The sequence below is a fragment of the Chrysochloris asiatica genome, unplaced genomic scaffold (assembly GCF_000296735.1).
Source record: "Chrysochloris asiatica unplaced genomic scaffold, ChrAsi1.0 scaffold00068, whole genome shotgun sequence".
NCBI lineage: Eukaryota > Metazoa > Chordata > Mammalia > Afrosoricida > Chrysochloridae > Chrysochloris > Chrysochloris asiatica.
Genome location: NW_006408586.1, coordinates 5,727,845 through 5,735,321, shown reverse-complemented (window position 1 = coordinate 5,735,321; position 7,477 = coordinate 5,727,845). Strand labels below are relative to the sequence as shown.

The window sequence follows — 7,477 nt, the reverse complement described above, 5'->3', positions numbered from 1 at the left end:
CACCACTGGACCAATAAACAACATTCTTATCAATGGAGAAAAGATTGAAGTTGTCAAGGACTTCATTCTTCTTGGATCAACTATCAACACTCACATAAGCAGCAGTCAAGGTCTCTTTTCTAAATTCGGTGTACCCACCATTTACTATTGTTTGTTTTAAGCCTTTATTTCTCCTCCACTAAGTTATCAATCAACCTACTATGACTTACAGAACAAATTAACAAGTCATATATTTTTATCTAAAACTTAAAGGGAAAAGATAAGCACCAAAACAGTATTTATAATAAGAAAAAGGTATGCCATTTATAAATGGAGAATAAACAAGAGTGTAACTTTTCTATGGGTCATGCTACCAATGGTTCATTTTCACATAAGCTAAAATGATAGGGAAGAAGATTGTATACAACAATCCCTAAAGTTACTGATGTATAATTTCCCCAAATCATCTTCAGGATTGTGGTTCATGGTTTCAGACTATGCTTTCATTTCGTTTTGTTTTTACATTTCTCAGTGATCATATGTGTAGTGGCTGGCAAGTAGCTATTGTTGTTACGTGCCTTTGAGTCAGTTCCAACTCATAGTGACTCTACATAGAGTATCCAAGGAGAGACTGGTGGGTTTGAACCATCAAACTTATGGTTAGCTCTCTCTCCAGTGCTTATCCTGCAGCACCATACCAGAATTCCATAAGTAGCTATATTTTATCTTTATTTTTTCCTCTTGGCCCACAGAACCTTAAATTATTTACTAGCTAAGTCTTCATGAAAAAGCTTATTCATGTCTGCTCTAGTCTCTAATAATGTTATCAAACTGCTATGTTGGTCTCCTGTTTTGTTTACACCCAAATATCCTTCAATTTGTTGCCTTTTACCTAAACACAAAATTCTAAATTCCTTATAATTGCCCACAAAGATCATTATTCTAGTAATCCCAATTTTGAACATCATCTCATAGCACATATATTTTCTTATTCGTTGTCTCAGAAATCATATGCAATTTGGAGTTCTGGGAATCTACTATGTTTTCCCCATGCAAACACTTAACCTATAGCTTGAAATTTATAGCATTTATCAACCTGAAAACTACTTAATATTCTTTCAACAAACCTCACATATTGTGTCTTATATGAAAATTTTCTTTTCATTTTTTGTAAAAGAGTAGTAAACAGCATGGATTTAGGACCCAGTGTATCTGAGCTATGCAATCTTGGGCAAGTAATTTAATATTTATATTCTTTGGTCTTTTCAACCACAGGAAGAAAAGAGAAAATAAGAGGTAAAGAATTTGATTTTTAATTCCATTATCTACATTACTATAAATTTAACCTGTAAATAGTGTAGAAAATAAAATCATTGCTTTGAGAAAACTACATGAAAAAAATTAGATGTATGTAGTTTCCGGAAAATACAATAAGGATACAGTAGGTAACAACAAGAACAACAAAAAACATTAAAACAAAAAGAAAGAGGTTTCAAACATGAAAACTTATCAAATAGGTTCAGGTCACATAGGAAAGTCTTCACTTAAATCAAGTAAAATATCTACCTAAGTCTTTACTTCCTTACACAGACATGTTCTCATTTTTCCATTTGAAAAGCTGATCTTTTGTTAACTTTTCATTTTGCACTGTGCTTATACCATTATCTTCTTAAATAATTTATGACTGTTCTGGACTAAAAATACCCACATCAGATAATGGAATTATTCATAGAAATAATAGTAGTTTAATTTGTTACACTATAATCCTTTAAACAACAAATATCATTAAATATGTTTTAACACTAAAATAATTAAGAAGATTGTCTAAAGAGTTGGGCCCAAGAATACACAATATGTACAGATAAATATTAGTATGTATTCTAATAATATTCTTGTAACAAGAACTCTGATTTTGTTGATATATATATTTCTTCTAGGCTGACTATTCAGATTATTCCATATAACATTGTTTCAAAGACATTTTTATTTTATCAAAATTAAAAGAAAGAAGAAAATGCACATATCTGTGCATATTTAATTCACTAAAATGTACTACCTCTCTACATTTTTAATACAAATTTAGGAATATTTTTCGTAATGTTTTTGATCATGGGCTATGTCTGGCTATTAAGCAATTCTTTTTTTTTTTATAGGAGTAAAACAACTCTTTGCTGTCTTATTTAAAACATGTTTACAAACTGAGGTAACATCATAGCATTATACAAGTGATTTTACAATGTGTGCATAATTACTGTTTTCATTTCTATTGCTCTGCTTTTAAGTTAGCATAGAAATCCATTAAAATGTATTAAAATGCTTCTTTGATCTGAAGACTTCAAATTCACTAATTTCGAATGTTTATAAGCAAGACTCGAACTTTGTTTCCTTTTAATTTTGGGGGAATAAATGAAAACTCCAATATGAAAACCATGAGAATAAACAGAATAGCTTTCATAGAAGTGGTATTAGAGCCACAGCCATCAGAATACTAAATAGCTAGGAGCATTAGTAGTTTTAAATGATTCCACTAATTTCAGTGGAAAGTATAGGGAATGAATCTGTGTCAGAAAGAAGCAAACAGTTGACTTCAAACTTTGGGGAAAAACAAAGTAAAATATATCACAATTGGTTATTCAACATATTTTCATTAGTGATTTAAAAGATACCAGTAAAAATCATCAGTATTCATCAGGTGGCTAATACTGCTATATTACTTGTCAGTTTTTCACTGGTTGTCTGTTATTGGCTGTTATCAGTTATTTTCTTTTCACCATTGGTATATCATTCTTTATTATGAATGACGTATGAGAATATATAGCCAGATTTGACTTCATGAGACTTGTTCTACGAATGCAAAGTTACACTATGCTTTCTTCTTGAGTGGCTGTAATAGGGGCCTATATGCAGAATGCAGCACCTGAAACACACACTTATCTATGCTAAGATATTTGAAAGACAGCTACCTGGAAAACTGGTTATAAAAGATACATATTTATGCCCATTCCAAAGTGAGGTGAGTCAACAGAATGTGGAAATAATCAGACAATATTATTAATATCACATACAAATAAAATTTTGCTAAAGATCATTTTAAAACCAACAGCAGCAGTACTATGACAGGGAATTGCCAGAGGGTCAAGCAGGATTCAGACAAGGACATGGAACAAGGGATGACATTGCTGACATCAGATGGATCTTGGCTAAAAGCAGAAAATACCAGAAAGATGTATGTCTGTGCTTTATTAACTATGCAAAGGCTTTAGACAGTGTGGGTCATGACAAGTTATAGATAACATGAGAAGAAAAGGAATTACAGAATGCTTACCTGTGCCCAGAAGAATCCTAAATGCAGATAAAAAGGCAGTCATTCAAACTGAACAAGGTTTAAATTCATTGAAACAGAATGGTTTAAAATCTGGAAAGAGGTGTTCCAGGGTTCTATACTTTCAACATTCTAATTCAATCTCTATGCCAAGCAAATAATCCAAGAAGCTGGATTGCATAAAGAAGAATGGTTGCATAAGGATTGGAGGAAGACTCATTAACAACCTGCGATATGCAGATGATACAATCCTGCTTGCTGAAAGCAAAAAGGACTTAAAATACTTACTGATGAGATCAAAGAGCACAGCCTTAAGTAAGTGTTGCACTTCAATATAAAGAAAATAAAAATACTCATTACTAGACCAATAAGTAACAACATGATAAACCAAGAAAAGATTGAAGTTGTCAATACTTCATTTTTGTTGGATCCACTACCAATGCTCATAGAAGCAGTAGTTAAGGACTCAAATGACCAATTGTATTCAGCAAATCTGCTGAACACTTTAAAGTGTTCAAGAGCAAAGATATCAGTTTGAAGTTAAGGTGCACCTGACTCAAGCTATATATGTTCCAAAGCCTCATATGCATGTGAAAATTGGACAGTGAATGAGGAAATCCTTAGAAGAATTGATGCATTTGGGTTATGGTGTTGGAGAAGAATATTAAAAGTACCATTGACTGCCTAAACAACAAACAAATCTGTATTGGAAGAAGTACATCCAGAATGATCCTTGGAAGCCAGGATGGCAAGTTTTTGTCTTTCATATTTCAGATAAACTGTCAGAAGTTTCCAGATGTTCAAGAAGGACATCATGGTTGGTAAAATGGATTGTTGATGGAAATAAGGAAGATCCCCAATGAGATGGAATGGTGCAGTGGTAGCAGCAATGCACTCAAGTGTAACAATGATTGTGATGATGGTTCAGGACCAAAAAGGAAGAACACACTCAGCATTTCTCAAGCTGAAGGAACTGAAGAAAAAACTCAACCCTCGACTTTCCTATTGAACGATTCTCTGGGCAAATTATTGAATGATTCAGAAAGCATCAAGAGAAGATGGAAGGAATACAGAGTCACTGTACCAAAAGGAATTGGTTAATGTTCAACTGTTTCAAGAGGTAGCATATGATCAAGAGTCAATGATACTGAAGGAGGAAGTCCAAAGTGCATTGAAGGATTTGGCAAAGAACAAGGCACCAGAAATTGATGGAATAAAAATTGAAATCTTTCAAGAAAGTGAGGTGGCACAGAAGGCACTCACTGATCTCCGCTAAGAAATTTGGAAGACAACTATCTGGCCAACTAATTGGAAGAGATCCATATTTGTGCCCATTCCAAAGAGAGGAGATCCAATGGAATGTGGAAATCATCGGATAATCTCTTTGATATCCCATGCAAGTAAAGTTTTACTAAAGGTAATACAGAAACAGCTGCAAGCATGCATTGACAGAGAACTTCCAGAGGTTCAAGCTGAATTCAGAGGAGACCGTGGAATGAGGGATACCATTGCTGATGTCCAGTGGATCTTGGCTGAAAGCAGAGAATATCAGAAAGATGTTTACTTGTGCTTTATTGACTACACAAAGCCTTTCGATTGTGTGGATCATGACAAGCTGTAGACAACATTGCAAAGTATGAGTATTCCGGAACACTTAATTGTGCTTCTGAGGAATCTGTACCTGGACCAAGATGCAGTTGTTTGAACAGAACATGGGAACATTGTTCTGTTAAAATTAAGAAAGGTGTACTACAGGATTGTATTGTTTCACCATAGTTATTCAACCTGTATGCTGAGCAAATCATCTGAGAAGCTGGTTCTATGAAGAAAAAGATTGCATCAGGATTGGAGTAAGACTTACTAACAGCCTGCTATATACATATACATATGATACAACCTTGCTTGCTGAAAGTGAAGAGGACATAAAACATTTACTAATGAAGATCAAAGAGCACAGCCTTTGGTTTGGATTGAATCTCACTGTAAAGAAAACAAAATCCTCACCACTGGACCATTAAACAACATTCTTATCAACGGAGATAAGATTGAAGTTGCAAGGATTTCACTCTTCTTGGATCAACTATCAACACTCACAGAAGCAGCAGTCAAGAAATCTAATGATGTATTGCATTAGGCAAATATGCTGAACCAGACCTTTTTTTCAAGTGTTGAAGAGCAAAGATGTCAGCTTGAGGACTAAGGTGCTCCTGACCCAAGCCATGGTATTTTCAATAACCTCATATACATGTGAAAGCTGAACAGTAAATAAGGAAGAACATAGAAGAATTGATGCTTTTGAGTTATGGTGTTGGGGGAGAATATTGAAAATGCCATGGGATGCCAAAAGAACAGAGATCTGTCTTCAAAGAAGTGCAGCCAAAGTGCTCCTTGGAGGTCAGGATAGCCAAACTTTGTCTTTCATACTTTGGACACATTGTCTGGAGGGACCAGTCAATAGAGAAGGACATCATATTTAGTAAGGTGAAGGGTCAGAGAAAAAGAGGAAGACCCCCCAATGAAATGGCTTGTCCAAGTGGCAGCATCAATGGACTCAAGCATGGCAACAGTAGTGGGTTTGGCCTAGGATCGGGCAATGTTTTGTTCTGCTTTGCATAAGGTCATTATGAGTCGGTACCAATCCGATGGCACCTAACAACAACAACAACAACAATCTTTCAATAATTGTAAATCTTAATAATGTTTTATTCTTGAAACAATAGCCATCACATACATACACATACACACGCACACGCACACACACACACACACACATATATAAACATTATTAGGATTTACAATTATTGAAAGATTGCTGTTGAACTGCAAGGTCAGTGGTTCAAGCTCACCAGCTGCTCCTTGGAAACCCCATACAGGGTCATTTTGGGTCGGAGTCAACTCGACGGCACTTGACAACAACAACTATATATATATATATAGTTAAGTGTTTGTCCACTTATAGATGGTTAACTGTGGTGTGAAAAGCCCTCCATTAATTAGATCAACAGGGAGATTCATGTGGATTAAGTTTAGTTATGATGAAGAACTAGAAGGAATGGGATTTCGAGCAAAATATTCATTTATTCCAGATCCCAACTTTAATTACCTAGGAGGTATTTTAAATCCCATCCCAGATTGCCAGTTTGAGCTCTCAGGAGCTGATGGAATTGTGCGTTCTAGTCAGAAGAAAAAACAAAACAAGAAGAAAAAACAAAACCTAGCCAAGCAGTTGATTGCATATGGACAATTAGAGGTACTCCAAAAGCTAAGATTTATTTGAGGTTCCTAGATTATCAAATGGAGCACTCAAATGAATGCAAACAAAACTTCATTGCAGTCTATGATGGAAGCAGTTCCATTGAAAATCTGAAAGCTAAATTTTGCAGCACCATGGCCAACGACGTGATGCTTAAAACTGGAGTTGGAATAATACGGATCTGGGCAGATGAAGGTAGTCAGGTTAGCAGGCTTAGAATGCTTTTTACTTCCTTTGTGGAACATAAATAAATTCCATAGCATTGAGACATTTTACATAGTAGTCATCCGTTCAGAATACATGTATAGAACATTTATTTTTGCAGAAGATGATAATCGTCATAAGGAGCGCAGTGGTTAAAATGCTTGGTTGCAAACGGAAATGTTGACAGCTAGAACCCATCAGTCACTCCACAGAAAACTGATATGGCAGTCTGCTTCCATAAAGATTTGTAGCTTTGGGAACCCTATAGGGCAGTTGTCCTTGTCCTGCAGGTTTGATGTGAGTCACAATTGGCTTGACTGCAGGGGTTGGGATTTTTTTTTGTCTGTGTGTTCTTATGGAGCCCTGGTAGTGTAGTGGTTACAAGTTGGGCTATTAACTACAGTTCAGTAGTTCAAATCTACCAGCTGTTTCTTGGGATAAACAAGTATTTGTTTTGTGAATTGTGCTCATTGAAAATACAGATTGTATTACCTTAGCTGTGACAAGAGACTGCTTTCAAAAATCATCATTGTGTTTTTTACTTGATTTTGAATAGCCTGTAACTTAAATGTCCATTTGAGTAGGGTTGTTTGGCCTCTAATTGGCCCTTTTCTCAGATTTGTACCCTATATGAGGAAAATTATTGGCTGCATATAGTTGAGTGTGTAAATATTCACATCACATATATTTCAAAAGTAAATAGTATGTCTTCTTTTTTG

The 7,477-nt window shown here is 35.1% G+C and overlaps 1 pseudogene; it reads left to right on the top strand.

Moving 5' to 3' along the window:
* Nucleotides 1-6,260: 6,260 nt before the first annotated feature.
* On the top strand, nt 6,261-6,805 carry LOC102812013 (annotated as a pseudogene).
* Nucleotides 6,806-7,477: the final 672 nt, after the last annotated feature.